This window comes from Gavia stellata, chromosome 8, assembly GCF_030936135.1.
Source record: "Gavia stellata isolate bGavSte3 chromosome 8, bGavSte3.hap2, whole genome shotgun sequence".
Lineage (NCBI taxonomy): Eukaryota > Metazoa > Chordata > Aves > Gaviiformes > Gaviidae > Gavia > Gavia stellata.
Window position 1 is genome coordinate 42,283,533 of NC_082601.1, and position 18,006 is coordinate 42,301,538.

The window sequence follows — 18,006 nt, forward strand, 5'->3', positions numbered from 1 at the left end:
GAGCTGGTTGCTGTGGATAAGGCTGATGGGTAAAACGGGGACTCTAAGGGGCAACAAAAGCAGTAGGAATGACTGCGTAGACCACTTGTGTCCCTCTGCAAACCTTCTACTAACCTTGGATCTTGACCTTACTAAGCCACAATGAAAAGCCCCAGTAATGGGACAGGATAAAGCTACCAGCGGAGGGGCCATCTCTTGCTGTTGGAGCAAACCAGCAGTTCCCCAGCTGCAGTGGGGACGTGTCTTGCTGATCCTTACTAGTACCCAGGGCACTGTGCCTACTCTGCAGCTGCAGATCTGCAGATGGGGTGGGAACCTTTCCTGTTGCCAGAAGTCACAAGCTTCCAGCTTGCCCCTTTAGGACAATCCACCCTGCAATCCCAGGCCTGGGCAGCATCGTCCTCTTTCCTGGGAGCTCCTGGGGCCCAGACCTTGGCTGTGCCAAGGGTACTTGTAGACATCTGTGCCAGAGACTGTCCCCCCACTCCCACATCCGTTTTTTTTTTTAATTTACAGTACTGTGACATTTACTAAGGCTATCTTTAAACTGACTTGGGGTTGCCTGTGAAAACAGTGGTGTTTTCTTTAGGAACTTTAATGTAGCCAAAGCTACATATCTATAAAGTCTTTCTGTATAATTAAGAATAAATAAAAAATAACTCTGTGGATTTGGCAAGATGCAAAATTTAATATTTCTCTGCTTTTTGAAAAGATGGAAGAGCACAAAAGTCCTTTTGAAATGCTGGGGAGCTGCTTATTCCTCGGTGCAAAACCACATTTTGTATATCACAGAAAGCTTGGTGGATCTGTTTTAGTGTCTGTTCTGACTAAGCTGTAGTCCTAATCTCTGAAGTCTGCTTGGGCAATCATTTGCTTTTAAATTTGGAGTTAGTCTTGTGGCCCCGGTTGGCAGGGAGGGTGTGTGGAAGGCAGTGAGTGTGGAGCAAGGTCTCTGTGCTAGAAGTAAATGCTGTTGCACAGTTCCGGGAGGTGCAGCTCCACTGAAGTCCACAAGGAGATACTGCTCACTACTCACACAGGGTGGATTCCCAGCGCTCTGATCTGGGTTTTCTTGTTCTCGTTGTTCTTGCAGAACAAAGAGCTCTTTCAGGTCTTTGATTAGTGTGACCTCTGAAACCCATCACATCAAGAAGAAGGAGGCTCCACCCAGTCATATCAGAGTGGCGAAATTAGGCATAGAACCATCTCATCTACATACCTTGCGGTCAGAAGCAACTCCCATACAGGCAATATGTTAAAAGATAATATGTTAAAAATGCATCTCTTCTTTCTCCCCAGATTTTTCACAGAGGTTGGAAGGGGCTGGCACCTTGCGGGGAATGAGGTGCGAGATACGTGGCAGTGCAGGGTTTCTCTTTCAAAGCGTGGTCTAGAAAAGGACCCCAAAAGAGCCAATTCTATGCATGTTGTCAGGGCCACGGAGTATGGGAGAGGCTTCTTAAGGAAGGCTAGAACAGCTGCAGTCACAGTGGAGGAGAAGGGTCGTTTTCTTCGCTCTTAGCTTGTTTTGTGTCTTTTGAACAGACTTTCTGCGGCAATCCCAACCTGAAGACATGGAGGAGCTAGCGATCCACGTAATATTTAACCTGCATCAGCCCAGGCCTGTGCTGCGCTATGCTGCACATACAGCGTGGTCTTCAAGCCTATGTTGTGCCCTGCAGATCCCTTGGCCGTATTGTAATTGCCACCTCCTTGTAAGAGAGGAGCCTGCGGGCAGCTGCTACCCAGTATTGGTGACAATACCATCTGCCTGGCCTTGCCTTTATCTCACAGTGCAGCAAGAAGTTCTGGTGCGACTGTCATTTCTGTCTGATTGTCAAAACGATGAATAGAGTTGTTTTCCTGTAAGAAAATCTTATACAACCTCGAATAACTGCAATGGGAGCATATCTTCTATGGATGGGGTCTGCTCAGCATTCCGCACGTTGCTGGGAGGCCTGTTTGATGCTCCACCACCTGCAGTTCCCATACACTATAAGGAGAGAATAGTATAGATAATTGTTAGCTCTAATAAATAGCTTTTTAAATGATACCTTACAGTTCTAGCCCCTGACAATTTATTTTAACGTTAAAGCAAACATCAACAAGGTACAGTGTTCCTACGGGGGAAGTACCTTCATTATAATGCTTCCCTGCTAGAATTGTATTATATTTAAAACTTACATAATGGAAGAGTAGAAACAACCTGAATATGGGATTAATATCTAATATTACACCACCAAAATGAATGTCAAATGAATATATCAATATGGCAAGAATCTTCGCATATTTCTTGTTTTGTTGTATTTCCCAAAATTTGAGGAAGCTTTTACTGAGCTAAATAATGACTCGGAGTACAAAGCAGCTCGCCTGAAAATCCAAATTACAATTAGCGTACTGCTCAGCAGTTCTGATGTTCCTGTAGAATAGCTTCTTAAAAGTATATATGCATTGCATTCAGTGCAGATACAGGGCTTTTTAAAAACAAACAAAAAACCGCCCAAACCAACAACCAACCAACCAAACCCCACAACAGGCTGTGTTTTTAAGGGATGCTGCTGGTTGGAGTTTGCTACATGTTTGACAACCTCCAGCAGTATGTCTGGGAGGTTTTCCAGAGCAAGAATTTCGCGTCACCTATTCTATATCCATACCGTTACTGCAGCGTCTGAGCCGCTGATTATTCAAGTAATGCAAACACAGCAGCGTGTTTTACGGTTGGACTTGATGATCTTAAAAGTCTTTTCCAACCTAGATGATTCTATGATTCTATGTTTCCCTGCGTGGTTATTATGGCTGTAGGTAAGGTTTGAGCACGCACGCTCCCACTGCTCCCCATCTGGGCTCTCCTCTTACTTCTGGGACATCTAGTGGCAGAAAGGAGGCTGAATCTTGGGAGTCAAAATGGTGTTTAGAAAAGTGATTCCTGTTTTAAAAAAGGGCATCAAAACCTTATTTTTCTCTGCATGTTGGTTTACAAGGTTGAAAGAATTGTATGGGGTTTAAATATTGATGTTTGAAAACAGTTTTGGCTCTCAGTCATGAAAGCGGTTGGTGTGGAAGCAGCAAGGACAAACTGCAACTTGCTTTTGTTAGCACTGCTCTGTTGCGAAATAGCTTCAAGACTTACTGAAACGGTTTTACCCGAATAAGATAGCTCTTTGTCCCAGCTTACCTCTGTCTCATTTATGACACCCAACCACTCCTTTCAGAAGCCTTTTATACCTTTTACTTTACGTTGGTGCTGTTTCTTTCTCCGGTGTATCCTGTTGGCCATAAGGTTCTAAGAGCAGATGTGGGGCGCCTCAGGGGCTGGAGAAGACTCCAGCAGGGCTGTAAGCAGTGTGGGAACACGGGTGAAGTAACGAGGCGGGGGGCAGGAAAAGGTGTTTTGTTCACAAGTCTTGCTGTACCTGCAGGATATTCAATGTATTGCTGGATAGCCTCTGCTGGAAATGCTTGGCAGAAAGCAGCTCAGACTCTTAACGGATATGTCATATGGGATGGGACAGCTCCCTTTTCCATTCTGTTTTCCTCTTTCCAGGCTTGGGAGACGTGTGGCGAACCCAAATAATGGATACGAGAGGTGTCTTCTAAAAGACAGCAGCCCTGGGTTCTGCACGGCACTGAGCTTGTACAGCAAGACGTTTCCTGGGCATCATTTGGCTGCTCCACTTCTTTCCTATGGCTCTGTAAGTATAATTGTGAAAACAGTGGAATGTTCTTCCTCCTTTTTTTCTTTTTCTTTTTTTTTATTTTTCTAATTCTTCACTCTTCTTGGCACAGCTTGTGCAAATCATCTTCTTTGATGGAGTTGGAAGGGCTAATCTGAACTTCCGTAACGGCCTCAGATATTTCATAGCAGAATCAGATCTGTAGAATAATATAACTGCCTTTAAATCTCTGCTTTAATGGTGTGGTTTTTATCACCTTTCTAGTACATGACCTGTTTGAGAGTTTCTTCTTTTTTTCCATTATGTTCTGTAGCCTTAAGGGCACAGAATCCATTTAGAAAGCAAATTGATATTCTTCTGACCCTAAGTTTTTGGGTTTTATGTAACAGGGCCTTAATGGAAAGATTAGCTGAAAAATCTCCGGGCATTTCTGAGCTCTATCAGTAGGTCTCTGCACTTCAAATTCTGAAGAAGGTCATGGCTCTTCCCCTTGCAACCAGCACATGCCGCGTAACACCACTGATTTGGGCTGATGTGCACTTAGATGCTAGGTAGCATCTTCAGAGAGGATGGAAGACCTGGGAGCCCAGTGAGGCGCTCTGGTGGCTTAACCCCAGTAGGCATCTAAGCACCACACAGACACATGCTCACTCCCTCTCCCGCCAAGCAGAATGGGAAACAAAATAAGAAGAGCAAAAGATTCCCCTTCTTTTTCTTGGCTGAGCATGATGCTACGTGGCGTGGACTATCCCTTTGGTCAGTTCAGGGCAGTTGTACTGGTTGCATCTCCTCCCAGTTTCTTGTGCTTGTCCAACCTACTCATGGTGGGGGCAGCGTTGGAAAAAGAGAAAGCCTTGATGCTGTGCAAGCACTGCTCAGCAATACCGAAAACGCCGGTGCGTTGTCAACGCTGTTACAGTCACAAAATTAAAAGACAGCAGCATACGGGCTGCTATGAAGAAAATGAACTCTGTCCCAGTCAGACCTGGTGCAGGCTCTGAGGTGATTGCTCCAGCCGCGTTCCGCAGAGCTAGTATCACTGGTTGCTAACCTGTGCAGGAACAAGGTGGGAGGTGCTGGAGCCGTGCAAGGCAGGATGTGCGTGTGTGATGCTGTCTGTCTCCAGCTTGATATTCAAGGGTATTTGCCACCCAAGAGTAGCTGAAGCAGCAATTAGGTCCATCCTTGTTACTCTTTTCCAGTTCTGTAAGAGGGGACTTCGAAAAAACAATTGCAGGACATGAGCAGAGGTCATCTGAGGGGAAAGGGAGGGAACTGTATGTAGGAAAGAGGAGTGCCTGGAAGGCAGCAGGCTTGTAGGAGCGGGAGTGGCTGAAGCCCAGTGGACAATACTACCTCCTTAGGTGCCTTCCTGGTACTTGCACAGTTTGGTGCTCCATGCTCAGCTGGGAAAGCACATAGGGAACGGCAGCTTTTTTCATCCTGGGGGTAAAATGTTGACTTGCAGTCCGTGTAATTGGTGGTGGAAAGGCGTATGTGCAGCATGCTGCCTCTGGGTGGCCCGGTCCTGCTGCAGCACAGCTATTCTGCTCCGTGCCTGGCTGGCGAGCTTGCGTGCCCGCTGTTGTGAGATGTGAGCTCCAAACTGCATGGCTGTGGTGCACCCTACGAATCATCTGCTCTTATTTCCAGGTGGTGTGAAGTCCTACAGGCCATACTTGGGAGCCCGAGGAGCGGAGAATTTTTCTGCGTGTTGTTCTGAACCTTTATGGTCCCATACCAGGGCAGCTGGCCTTGAATTCAGATTTGTCACGTGAAAGCAGAGCCAAGACATCTTTCCTACTGAGAGGAATCTTCTGATTTAGCAGCTCTGGGCTTTCACGGTATCCTGCACTTTAGGTAGTACCTAAAAAAGGCAGGCAACCCTCTCCTTGACGCAGTTGCTGCACATGGCTTGCATGTACCTGGGAGCTGGCGTTTCTCTTCCCAGCCCCTCTTCTGCTGCACTTATGCAGGCCCCCAAGGTGTATTCCCACCTCCCAGTCTGTGCCATGGAGCCACCGAGTCTGTCTGCGTGTTTTGTGGCTCCGTGTGGTACCATTTACTGTTTTCGTTTAGACACCAGGGAGGAAGGCCATCCTGTCTCAGCCCCCTGCAGAGGTGGTGTGGCTCTCCAGGATGGAGCCATGGAGCACGTGTGGGAGAGGAACTCCCAAAGCACAGAGGGGGCAGACATGGGGCTTCCTTCCCATGGGGTGGGAAAGCTTCAGGAGGGAAGGCCGGGGGCTTCAGAGGCATCCACCTGGGTTTCCAACACCACAAGATGTTTTGGAGAGACTGAGAAGGCTGTGGAGTTTGTTATTACTCAGAATGCTGGGGTTGGAGAGGTGGTAACCCCCTCTGCGAGTCAGGAGAGAGACTTCGCTGCAACCCTTCTTTCTATTCCAACTTACCCTGTCTCCTCCAGTTGATCAGGTGGAAATTCTAGATCATACTTTGGTAATATCTAATTTTTCTGACTTAAAATCTCTTCAGATGTTTTAGATTAATTCCATATTCAAACCAAAGAATAATCCAGGCAGTCCTACCGTGGATCTCTAGCTCAATTCTTTTGCATCCAAAGTTATGGCACCTGACCTGTCTCAGGTTCAGCCATGTTGCCACAAGTTTTATACAGCTGAGGTTTCTTGAGCTCCAGTCTTTAGGGTTATTCCTGTATTACCAGCAAAGGGGAAAAGTAGGCAGATGGGAGAAACTCTTGGTCCTACAAATGAATCTCTAGTCTTACAGGGTTCAGGGCAGTGCTGCTGTTAACAGCATGTGGTCAGCAGGCACCTTTCTCTCTTGAAGTAAGAGACTTTGAGGCACTTAGAATATGAGGTTTTTTAATTAGCACTGTGAATGTATGTCCTTTCTTGCTCTAGGAAGTTTAAGACTTGTTGACATGAACAGCAAATTACTGTAGACTAGCTTCAGGCATTGTTCAAGTCTTTAATTTCATTTTCTCATGTCCGGAGACATGCTTGGCTTTGGATGTACTGGGTAGTCTTCTCTATAGCCAGTCTAGCTGCTTCTCCATGTTTTCCACCTTGTAATCCCCCCTTGTATCCAGTTGTGCACATACAAACGTAAACTGCATGGTACTGTGGCATCTTCTGACAAGAGGAGGGAACGCTTTTCATGGAAACCCCTTTGGAGCAAGTATTTCTTCTTTTTGTAAGCCTGTAGTGGACTGTTGCCTCTGTGTCATCTATAGCAAAAGTAGGAAAACAGCAGCTTTCTGCCTACCCGAAGGGGTTGAGTTGTCTTCTGTTTTCATGTTTCAGAGGCAATCTTGTCACGCAATTGCTTGGATAAAGCAGCATTCCTCCTCTACAGACCTCCATGGACTTTCTCTGCAGAAGTGTCTGCTAGAAGCCTCCTGTAGATCTCCATGATTGCCAGGTTGTCCATCTCTCAGTAGTCACCTTTCTATAGAGGAAATCCCGTGCAGTCTGGCAGATTGCACTTTTTTCCCTATTCTTTCAGGCCTGCTCCTTACACTTTTGCTAGGCTGTTCTTTGTTTTTGAAAAGTCCATCAAAAGGACTTCATTAAACTGCTTCTTGATGCCGTTCAGATCCTTCTTATAGTTGTCGTTTGCCGTTTGCTTGTGAGACCACGACCGTTCAAGGTGACTGAGTTGGAAACAGATGTCATGCGGAAACTGTCATCAGCTGTCTCTCTTTTTGTACCTAGATAATCCCTTCCATCCAATAGTTTATCAGTCCAAACGGATAATAGCCCATGACTGCACCTCCCCATTAAGATGGTGCACAATAAAAGATGGTAGTGGATTGCAGGTTCGTGTTCTGCATGTGATTCTGGTATGGCACGTTTCTGGAGGTTGAAAAGGCCAAAGACTTGAATGAGTTTAAGATGTGTTGTGCCCCTCTGAACATCCTCCTGTTGTCTGATGTGCTGATATCCAGGAACACCTGTAAGTCTGCGAGTTGTTTTTTAAGATCATCCAAACTATAGTTATAAAGCCTCGTTTGAAAATGGGCTCTAGATGCATGTGTATTGGGGATAGCCTGTATGAGTGATGACATAACTTGAACACTGGTTTTTGAGAGGGGAACCTTGAAATTTTGGTAGCTTATCCACCCTAGCCATGCATATTTCTGGTAGCAGTATCTCTTTCTTGCCATCTGACAGCATTCAGATGGAAGTTGTATTTGAAGTGCAGTTCTGACTAGCAGCTCTTGTTTGGTCTACTGAATCTTCTTCGACATTGGAGTCTAGTCCCATGAAACCTTAAGCACTCTCCTAATGTTGCTAATATGTCACTGTCACTTATGCAGCTCCCTTGCTTATGCCTCAGGTTTGTACAAGGCTGTAAAAGTATAGGGAGGAGGGAGCACTCAGATGGAGGCTGTAGTGGACTCACGTGTTTTCTTACTTGATTAGAGAAGAATAATTAGTAACTGAAGTGACTTTCTGGGGTGAGAGTGGTAACTGAGCTGCCTTGGATAGTTTTCATTGGCATGCTTGATCTTTTTTCTGTTGCAGAACTTAGGCGAATGTTTCTGCACTAGAACCTCAAAGGTTGAGTTCTTCAATTTTGTCATATTAATTGGACTGATTTTGCCAATTGTCCACATGACAGGTCATATCACACAAAAAATCTCTGGAATGCAGGCTGAGTAAGGTAACTTGTCCTCACACAACTTTGGCAACTGGTGGAGACAAGTGTGGATCTACTGTGAGGCTAATGCATGCACAAGCCTGCTGAGCTCAAAAAAACCTCTGGGTTAGAGAACGGCAGGATTTAATGCAACAGCATACATTTATTTGGGCTGTAATAATGGTGCTGCTGGGAATCTGGTCAGCCTTACAGTTCTGATGACTGGGACAAGTCTGTAGAGCAGCTTATATGGGCTCTGTGAGAGGAGGAACCGGTCTTTCTGGCCCTGGAAATCCAAACTCCTGCAAAGAGAAATGCCTGCCTCTCTTATTTCTCTTCTGCCAGGATGTCTCTCTTCCTACCTTCATGCTGATTCAGCCCCATGTATACATACACTTGGTCCTGGTTTTTCTCCATTGCCCCCAAAACCGTGACAGTTGGACATGTTAGAAGGGGAATTTCCATGACTGACAGCGGGAGAGGCAGTACAGCACGTAAGAGGGACATTGGAGCTGACTGCTGGGATGGGAGCAGAGTAGCATGTATGGAGTGGATCTGGATAACAAAAAAGGTCAGTACAGCTGCTGAAAACTTGCTTTAGAGATGGACTTGATTTTCAGATACCAAGTGTTAAGCTGGTCCTTTTGCCATTTAACCTCGCCTTCTATGTGATGGAAAATTACTGCCCTCATGTTCTCTCTTCGTCCTGTTGTAATACTAAATACACTCAGAGAGATGCTTATCCATGCTGTTAATGTGTAGTAATGGGATTGCTATTTTAAAAATCGATACAAATATCACACTAAAAAAGAAGGGCTTATAGATTAGTCTGTCAAGAGCTGTTTTAATAGATCTGTCTGACATTTGAGACACTTTCCCCAAAAGTACTCTTTCAGTTTCAAATTACTTTTTAAATGTTGCTGGTTGCAGATTCCAGGCTAGCTAATACAAGTTGTTAGAGTGAAAAACCTTTCTGTGCAGTTTCAGAGAAGCTGGAAGTCGTAAATGTTTTCATTATTTTTTCAATTGATCAAGAATGTATTCTCTCACAAATTAAGGAGCGGCAGCTCCAAACACATGCTTTATTTTTGTGGTTTCAGCCATCTGGTAGGCTGGAGAAGCTGCAGAGTTGAAGATGCTGTGAAAGTTTCGAACGGATCTTTCTAATATTGCCACTTGCAGTGTGAAAAGCTGAATGATGCTGACTTGATTGAGACTCTTTTTGAGATGCAAAAAATTGCTAGCAGATGGTATATGCATTTATAATCTAGGTATTTGAAGTCGTCTTTAATATCTTTTTTAACGGTATTTCTTACCCTTCTCACTTCCTTCTACGGCTCTGTATGGAATGTTTCAGTGATCCTTGTCTGCCGGTGTACTTGCAGCCTTTCTTTTTCTATGATTCCTAAAGGCCTATTAATTACCAATAATTGCAGTCGCTCATCAAATTCGGGGCCATGTCTCTGGGGTGTGTCTCCTGAGACCAAAAAATGTTACCAGTGCCAATAGCTTGAAGGCTTGCAAATCTTTGAAAAATTACTGCTATTATTGCTCGCTCCAAGACTTAGCCCTGCTCACTTAGAGAAGTATAAGAGTTCATACGCACAAGAGTTTGATTCAGGGCTATGTTTGACTTGACGCCATCTTAACATCTGCTGCAAGATGCCACTTTGCGAACAGGGAGGAACGAGGAACTAGCACAATTACTCCCTTCCCCTTAGAGCCCACAGCATTGGTGGCAAGCAAGTAGATAAATGGAGGGGAGGAGGAAAAGAAGGTGATAGACATTCACTGCCGCAGCTGGGTGGTTCTTCACTCATTTGCAGATTCTCCATTTTGAGACTGGACAGAAGGTTTTGCTTATTGGTGATCACCTTTGTCCTGTAGCAGGTATGAGTAAGTTTCAGTAGAGACTGCTAGGCTTGTTGGTGCCTTGGTGGATCAGGACACTCCAGTGACAGATTGGGTGGTTGCTGCACTTTGATACAGCTAGCAGATTTTGTGATACTCCCAGTTACCTTTGGAGGTTGAATAAATGGAGCCATCCTGCTGTTTTCTGTGCTCAGATTATTGTTATCTATGCAACATAGATCAGGATGTTTTGTCCTTAATTCAGCATTTTGTGGAGGGTTGCTATAAAGCTCTGTTCACCATGAGATCTGTGTGGAATGGCTACCTGACCTAGGCTTTCCCAAATAATCTATAATGCCCAGTTGCGTGCTTTGTCTTTAAAAAGTTTTCACAGCACGCAGCTCTTGGCATGAACCAGACAAAGACTCCACAACCATTTTGAGGTCCTCAGGCTTTAATCAATGTAGAACTGGACTGTTCAAACTTTGTATAATGGGGGTGAGAATCACAAAGCCGGGGTGTTTGGTGGTAACTGCAGTGAAACAGCCGAAGAACAGATTTGGCCTTAAGCGTCCACAGGGCAATGGGAGGGTGAGATGCCTGGGTGTAATGGCAGGAATCTGTTGAGCCTTGGAAAATTTAGCAATCTTTGAAAGATTTGCAATTGTAAAAAGGGTCCATTTTAATACTCTTACTATTCTTCAGAAATACTTGTCTAACATTAGTCCAGAACCCATATTATGTAATTTTGCAGTTCTTGATATTTGCTATGTGTTAGTAAGCACAGTGATTTCTGCAGAATTCTGTAAACGCCCATTTAAAATATCTCTCTGGCTTAAAGAGCCCAGAGAACGTCGGCCTTGTCCTACCTACATTTTAAAGTATTTTTTTAGTTTGCAGACTTACTGTAGGTTTTAATGGCCTGGAAGCTAACTAAATCAAACGGCTTACTTACTGATAGGCCAAATCTGCCCTCAAGCAGACCAAGGACAGACCTAAAGGTCTTGATGCTTGGTATTGCAAGCAGGGGGGTTAATCCCAGCAAACTTTTCCCCCATGTTTTGTTTTTATTCATAGCCTGTTCGTCTCCACCAGTTTTCTGACTCTCCTCACTCACACAGGTCCTCCCCAGTAGCTGTTTTTTGGGACACGCGTTGTTCCTGCCTCATGCTGATCTTGCTGGAAGTGGTGCCTGTGGTTTCTTGCCAGCCCATCAATTAGCGGGACTGGTGAGGTTTGTTCTTGTCCTTGACTCCATGGTGGTTTTGCCAGGTCTGTGTCTGTATATTTTGTTTCAGGTTTCCCCGTTTTCCCCTTGGTTTCCAACTTGGTTTCCCAGTTGACAGGCTCCCCAACCAGATAACCTCACTGGACTAAACATTCTCACACTCTCACGTGCCCTCATCATTTGGTGTGACTGACCAGGTTTGCTCGTTCTTTAAAATTGTTTTGTTTGGGGTTTTTTTTTGCCTTTGCTCATCAACCCTGTCCGTCACTCCTTCACAGGGCTGCTGATAATTCTCTCCCTCCCTGTTCATTCCTAGTTTAAAGCCCTCTTTACCAATTCCACCACCCTACTGGCAAAAATACTATTGCCCCACTTAGTGGTGGATCCCATCCCTCCCATGCAGAAGCTGATCTGAAGATGGTGTCCGGTGGTCACAGAAACCAAAACCAACACCAGCCAACACCATGTCTGCAACCAATTGTTGACCAGCATATCAGTGCCCCCCTCCTCCTGCCCTTTCTCCTTACCAGCAGGACTGAGAAGAACACCGCCTGGGTCCCCATGGCCCTGACTGCTGCCCCCAGAGCTCTGTAGCCAGTCAGGTGGCCCAGATCCTTGGCTTGAAGGCACATTTGGCTCCTTTTCAGGTTTGAGGGTGGTGAACCTTTTCTGTTAAAGTCTGTTCTAGTTGTAGAAGTAATTACGATGACAAGAAACATCAGGAGAGCATCGAAGGGAACTACATTGCCCCCAAGAACGTAGCTGACAAGTGGCTGTGGGTTTTTTTAAACTGTGGAGATATTTGCCTTTTTTCAGCCCTCTTGATCTCCCTAAGGTGATATCTTCTTCAGTATTGTCGCTGTATTGTGAAACTTCTTTCTTCAGGGAATGCTTCCAGCTGGGACCAAGGTTGAGCACAGAAGTCGGAGACCTGTTCCTAGCTTCACTGCAGGTTACTGATGGACCAAGACAGATATAGCACGGAATAAATATAGCATCAAACTATAGCACGCTTAAACTTACTTGCTGTCCTTAATAGGAAACTTCCAGTCCTGGGACTCTGAGTCATCTTTAAGCTTGTGCATATAGCATATTGGAGAAAGAATGAGTGAATGCTTTCTACTGCTGACTTGCTAAAGGCATACTGGAAGAAAGGCAGGTGTGACCAGACTTGGAGAAATTCCAAACCCTAACAGAAATGTGTACTCTGTGTGCTATACCAGTGTGTTCTAGAGAGTCATTTATTGTCAGAATCGGTGGTATCTGTTCAGACTAGGGGGAGTAAGAGGGGTTGTTTCTGGTCCCCTTTTTGCTGCTGGTTGTGACTGCAGCTAGAAACTGCTTTTGGTGGAGTGATGCTTTATATTCTTCTCCACTCTTGCATGTGAAGGCCAGGGGATGTCTCAGAAGCAGCACCATCTACAGAAGCAGCTCTCCAGAAGTGTAACTACAGACAAGTAATGCACTTCACCGTTGTGCCTGACCTTAGACTTATGCTGCTGTTCCCCTTAAAGTTTGTCAAAGCCACCCACCTCCCCAGACACCAATCTCCTTATGATCTTTGGAAAACAATGAAATGTATAAGTGAGTGGATCAAATTCATGGATTACCCTAAAATGCTTATCTTTCATTATAATGCTGCATGATGGACATAAACTCAAATTTATAAGCTACCTCTATAAAGAACAGACTGCTTAGTGTTTTTAAGCACATAGGCTTGACAGCCACAGCTGATGAATAATTAAAATAATGGTCAATGAGAGAAATATACCTTTGCTAATCTATAATTACTTGGAAGCTTCTTCATACATTTTCCATGAGAGTCTTTTCCTTGTAAGACTCAAAAAGTATATTTAGTGTTTGTTTGCTTTCAACTATGGTTTTCAGCGGATATTGACTGAAACAGTGTCTTAATCAGTCTGACCTCAGCCTCCGGGGGATTTTTTTCCATTGACTGTATCTCTTCCTCCTTGCCTCTCCCTGTGTGCTGAAATTCTTGTCAGAGCTGCTAGCTCTGTCTATTAATGTTGCCTTTAGTGTTTCTTATTTTAAGACTCTTTTTAGCTCAAAACTTTTCTGAACATTCCCATCTTGGTCGGCAGTTCTTGCTGATTTTGACCTGAGCTAAATTTCTTGGAAGCAGCTTCCTCCCATCCTCCTACTTTTTTCAAACTAACTTTCCAGCAGCAGCTGTGCTGAGAAGAAAATACTAAGTAATGCATTTGGAGGGCTCGAGGAGTTAGATCTTCTCTGTGAAGACAACTTAAATTGGATAATTCAGTGAGGTTTTCCCACCTCAAGTCTGGAGTGTGGCTATTATTTTTTTTTCTGTGGACTTGGCAAGGGTTGTTGTATTCTGTTTGTCTTCCCTGCATTCCCTCCCACCTACTTTTTCATTACTTCTTACTTCAGCAAGTTTGATTGAATCCAGCTTTTCTATTGCAAAACATAAAGGTGTCCTTGGCATCTCAGCACTACATTGTTTTTAGAAAACAAGTTGTTTGGAGTGATCTGGGGTGAATGACACAGCTGATTTGAGATGCTTGTAGCTCTGAAGTCCAATTCCATAAACAAAAGGCCACTGTAGATACCAGGTACAGTGCTTGCTAAAACAGGAGCTGACTAACCCAAAGCAAGAGTGAAGGGTGGTTTGTCAAGTCATCCCTTTCCTAGTTTTGCTTGTGAAACATGCAGGGCTTGGCAGGCTGATGAGCCAGGAGTTCATGTGATTTTTTTTTCATTCATCAGGTGTGCTCAGGAGTCACCACGTTGTAAATAGAGCCACTGGCAAGTGAGGTGTCAACACACAATGCGCTCTTGTCACTATAGAGTACCTTAAAAGACGTGTGTTTACTGCGTGTACTTGGGCTACATACTGGGAAGTGTCATGGAGAGGTCTGTAAGGAAATCTGCTTGAGGGTAAGAAGGCTCTACAGAGGGATCTGGACAGGCTGGATCGATGGGCCGAGGCCAATTGTATGACGTTCAAGAAGACCAAGTCCCGGGTCCTGCACTTGGGTCACAACAACCCCATGCAACGCTACAGGCTTGGGGACAAGTGGCTGGAAAGCTGCCTGGAGAAAAGGACCTGGGGATGTTGATTGAGAGCTGGCTGAATATGAGCCAGCAGTGTGCCCAGGTGGCCACGAAGGCCAACGGCATCCTGGCCTGGATCAGAAACAGTGTGGCCAGCAGGAGCAGGGAAGGGATCGTGCCCCTGTACTCGGCGCTGGTGAGGCCGCACCTCAAATGCTGTGTTCAGTTTTGGGCCCCTCACTCCAAGAAGGACATTGAGGTGCTGGAGCATGTCCGGAGAAGGGCAACGGAGCTGGTGAGGGGTCTGGAGCACAAGTCTGCTGAGGAGCGGCTGAGGGAGCTGGGGTTGTTCAGTCTGGAGAAGAGGAGGCTGAGGGGAGACCTCATCGCTCTCTACAACTACCTGAAAGGGGGTTGTGGTGAGGTGGGTGTTGGTCTCTTCTCCCAAGTGACAGGACAAGAGGAAATGGCCTCAAGTTGCGCCAGGGGAGGTTTAGACTGGATATTAGGAAAAATTTCTTCACTGGAAGGGTTGTCAGACACTGGAACAGGCTGCCCAGGGAGGTGGTGGAGTCACCATCCCTGGAGGTATTTAAAAGACCTGTGGATGAGGTGCTCATGGACGTGGTTTAGTGGTGGACTTAGCAGGGTTAGGTTTACGGTTGGAGTTGATGATTTTAAAGGTATTCTCTTAGATGATCTTTCCAACCTAAACGGTTCGATGAAATGGGACAGGCGGAGTGTGCAATGCTGTGGTCAGGCCGTTGCAATGCAGAGGTGGCTGCTGTCTGTGGTTACATGGACAGCCTTAACCAGGTGCCTGCCAGCATCTAAGAAATTGGTTTCTCTGTCTCAGAAAGCCTCATGTTGTTCTCTCTCTCCTATGCGTATTAGCCTCAGGTTAACTATAAATCCAGCTTCTTGCTCAAGTTGTCTCTCTGATTATTGGAATCTTAGAGCATCTTGGGGCAAGTTACAGCTTCCCACAAAATGTACCACGGAATTGTGTTATTTTACAGAAGGGCTTGTGAAGGATGCAATTTAGGGTTCCTCCCTACAGTTCCTAGGGTTCCTCCAGACAGCGGCTGAATTGAGGAAAAATGAATAAGAAATACCAGTGCCTTTGACAGTTCTACTCTTTTACAACAGCTGCATTTGCACCCAGGATATTTCCAACAGGCGCTTCAGAGTGGTAAGTGAATTTAGTCTGTGCCCACATCTGTTCTGTGCTGTTAGAGCAATAGTCCAGTATCTGCTGCCAGAAGTGCAGTTCTCACAAAGTTGGGCACCCTAAATTTATCACTTTGGATGACCTGTATTTCCAACCATGGTATCTGCAACTGCCTAACACGGGAGGGTGTAGAGAAAATGGATCCAGACTTCTCAGCTGGAACAAAGGAAATTGCAAGTAGATAGTAGGCAAAAAAAATCAGCCTGAGAGTGGTCAAACACTAGAAAAAAGGGTCTTGAGGGGTTGTGGGATTTATGTTCTTTGAGGTATTGAGCCATGTGTAGTTCAGTTCTGATTTACCTGGACATCTAGAGGTACCTTCCCACTTATTTGACTCTGATTCTGTGATTTCCATGGATTAAAGGCATTTTACCCAAGATCCTGTATTTGGATATTTGATTAAGTGTACCTTTTATATGGGGGATAATCAAATGCCTGCTGCTGACGCGCACTATTATCTGCATAGTGCTGTGAAATCTGAATAGATGTACAAGGTTTGCATGTTACATCCAGTTTCCAGAGAATGGAGACTGAAATAGTTGCAAGTGTACGTTCATTTTGACTGAATGTGATTAGTTGAATTTGACAGCATATTTTAGTAATATGTCTCCGTAAAAACAGATGTACTTCTTCACTGGAGCAGTTCCTTTTGATGAAATTAAAACCTGTGAAAGCTTTTTCTCCAGTGTTACCACTTGTCTTTGTGCCATATAGCTTTGATTTATGTATACGATCTCACTGCATGCAAAATAGGCATATGAATATTATGCCTAAACCCCCTCAAAATAGAAAACTACATTGTTTAGTGTGGGTTATGAACTTTACAACAGTGAGTGACATCAGTTATTACTAAGGATCATTTTCTGAATCTTGCAAAAATGTTACAATGAGCCTTAAAAGAATGAATTAACTTGAATGAATTGACTGAAGAATGAATTAACCTTATACATTCTGGGTATATTCAAATATACTTTCTTATTGAAGTATGTGTGCTTCCATTCGAAGAAGGTGGTTTTGATTTAGTTTTGATGCAAATGTGAAGGGAATTTATTACTACTTTCAATTTTTTGTGTTTCCGTTTTGAAAGCTTTCATTGCTGAGTCTGTATCTTAAAGAGCTGCTGTGTAAATGCAGTAGACTTCCCTGCCATAGTCATCAACTGTGTTATTCTGGATTAATGCATGTTTTTATTTTGATCCTAGTTAAATTCAAAGAAACTCATGTAGCTGTAGCAAGCTTGTGAGCCTCCTGCGTTGAAACTGGTGGGAATGAGTCTTCAGCTGACTAGTGTGTTTGAGGCTAGGGGCTTGCTTGGGGATTTTTTGTTGGTTTGGTTTTTTTAGCTGATCTAAAGTGTCCTCTCCTCTTCTCCGTCCTCTCCTCTCCTCTTCTCCATTCTCCCCTCATTTTTGAAGCTTGATGAACACTTTCTCAGAACATTTCCATCAAATTAAGTGCATAAAAGCCTGAGGTGCACAATTGCTAGTCGCTCTGAACATTCATAAGCTGAAAATTACATAATTATTTTTGGTGGATTTCTTTTATTTTTAAGGCTTTTACAGAAAGAATCTGACAGTATTCTGTTCATACCTATTAATATTTCACACCAAAATGCACTTTTAAAGCTTTCTGGGCTAACATGCATATCAGAATGATTTCACCCGTTGTTCTCCAAATGCAATGCACTCTCACACTTAAAGTAAATGCAAGTGTCTGCATTTAGGAATCTAAATTGTTAAAAAGGATTTTAAATGCTTGTGAAACAGCAGGATAGGTAATAAGAGAGGATAAGACCACAGCTTTCTGCTCTGTCATAAGCCAGCTGTCAAGGTCCCATAACACTAGGTCTCTGTATCTTTGCTTACATTTGTCTAGGAGACTGTTCTCTTTGAGACTAGCTGGATGCTCAGACTAATAAGAGGTGCCTCCTAACAGATTTGGACACTGTCAATAATCCCTTTTTGAATGGTTCAAATGTCTGTAATTGCCACAATACTGCCATTTCGCACTAGGCTATGTTCTCTTCAGTGTGCCGTTTAGTGTGTTATTATAGACTTCATAGAATATTCTGTTACATACCTTGGAAAGGCAAATAGCTAAAAACCCCAAAATTGCTTTCAGTAATTAATATTAAATCCTTGTGACTTGAGCAGCCAGCCGGAAATAAGCCATTCTAGAAGGTTTTCCATTCAAAATGAGTACGAATTACTGGACCTAGGTATGTTTTATGCAACTTCATTTATCTCCAGCAGTGCACCTGCCTTCCTGAACACAGGAAGAAATGAGGAACCAGAAAGTGTTACCTGTTCACAGAACCATGTCTCTTGAGCAGTTGTCTCCACAGAGAAGTCCTCGTTAGG

General features: G+C 44.3%; 1 protein-coding gene across 1 annotated transcript in view; it reads left to right on the top strand.

Annotated features, from left to right (window-relative positions):
• Positions 1 to 3,610: 3,610 nt before the first annotated feature.
• The window catches only part of TRPM8 (transient receptor potential cation channel subfamily M member 8), a 70,596-nt gene continuing 56,200 nt past the window's right edge, over positions 3,611 to 18,006 (top strand). Inside the window, 1 exon segment of the mRNA XM_059820052.1 lies at positions 3,611 to 3,692. The gene's annotated coding sequence lies outside the window, so the exon portion shown is untranslated.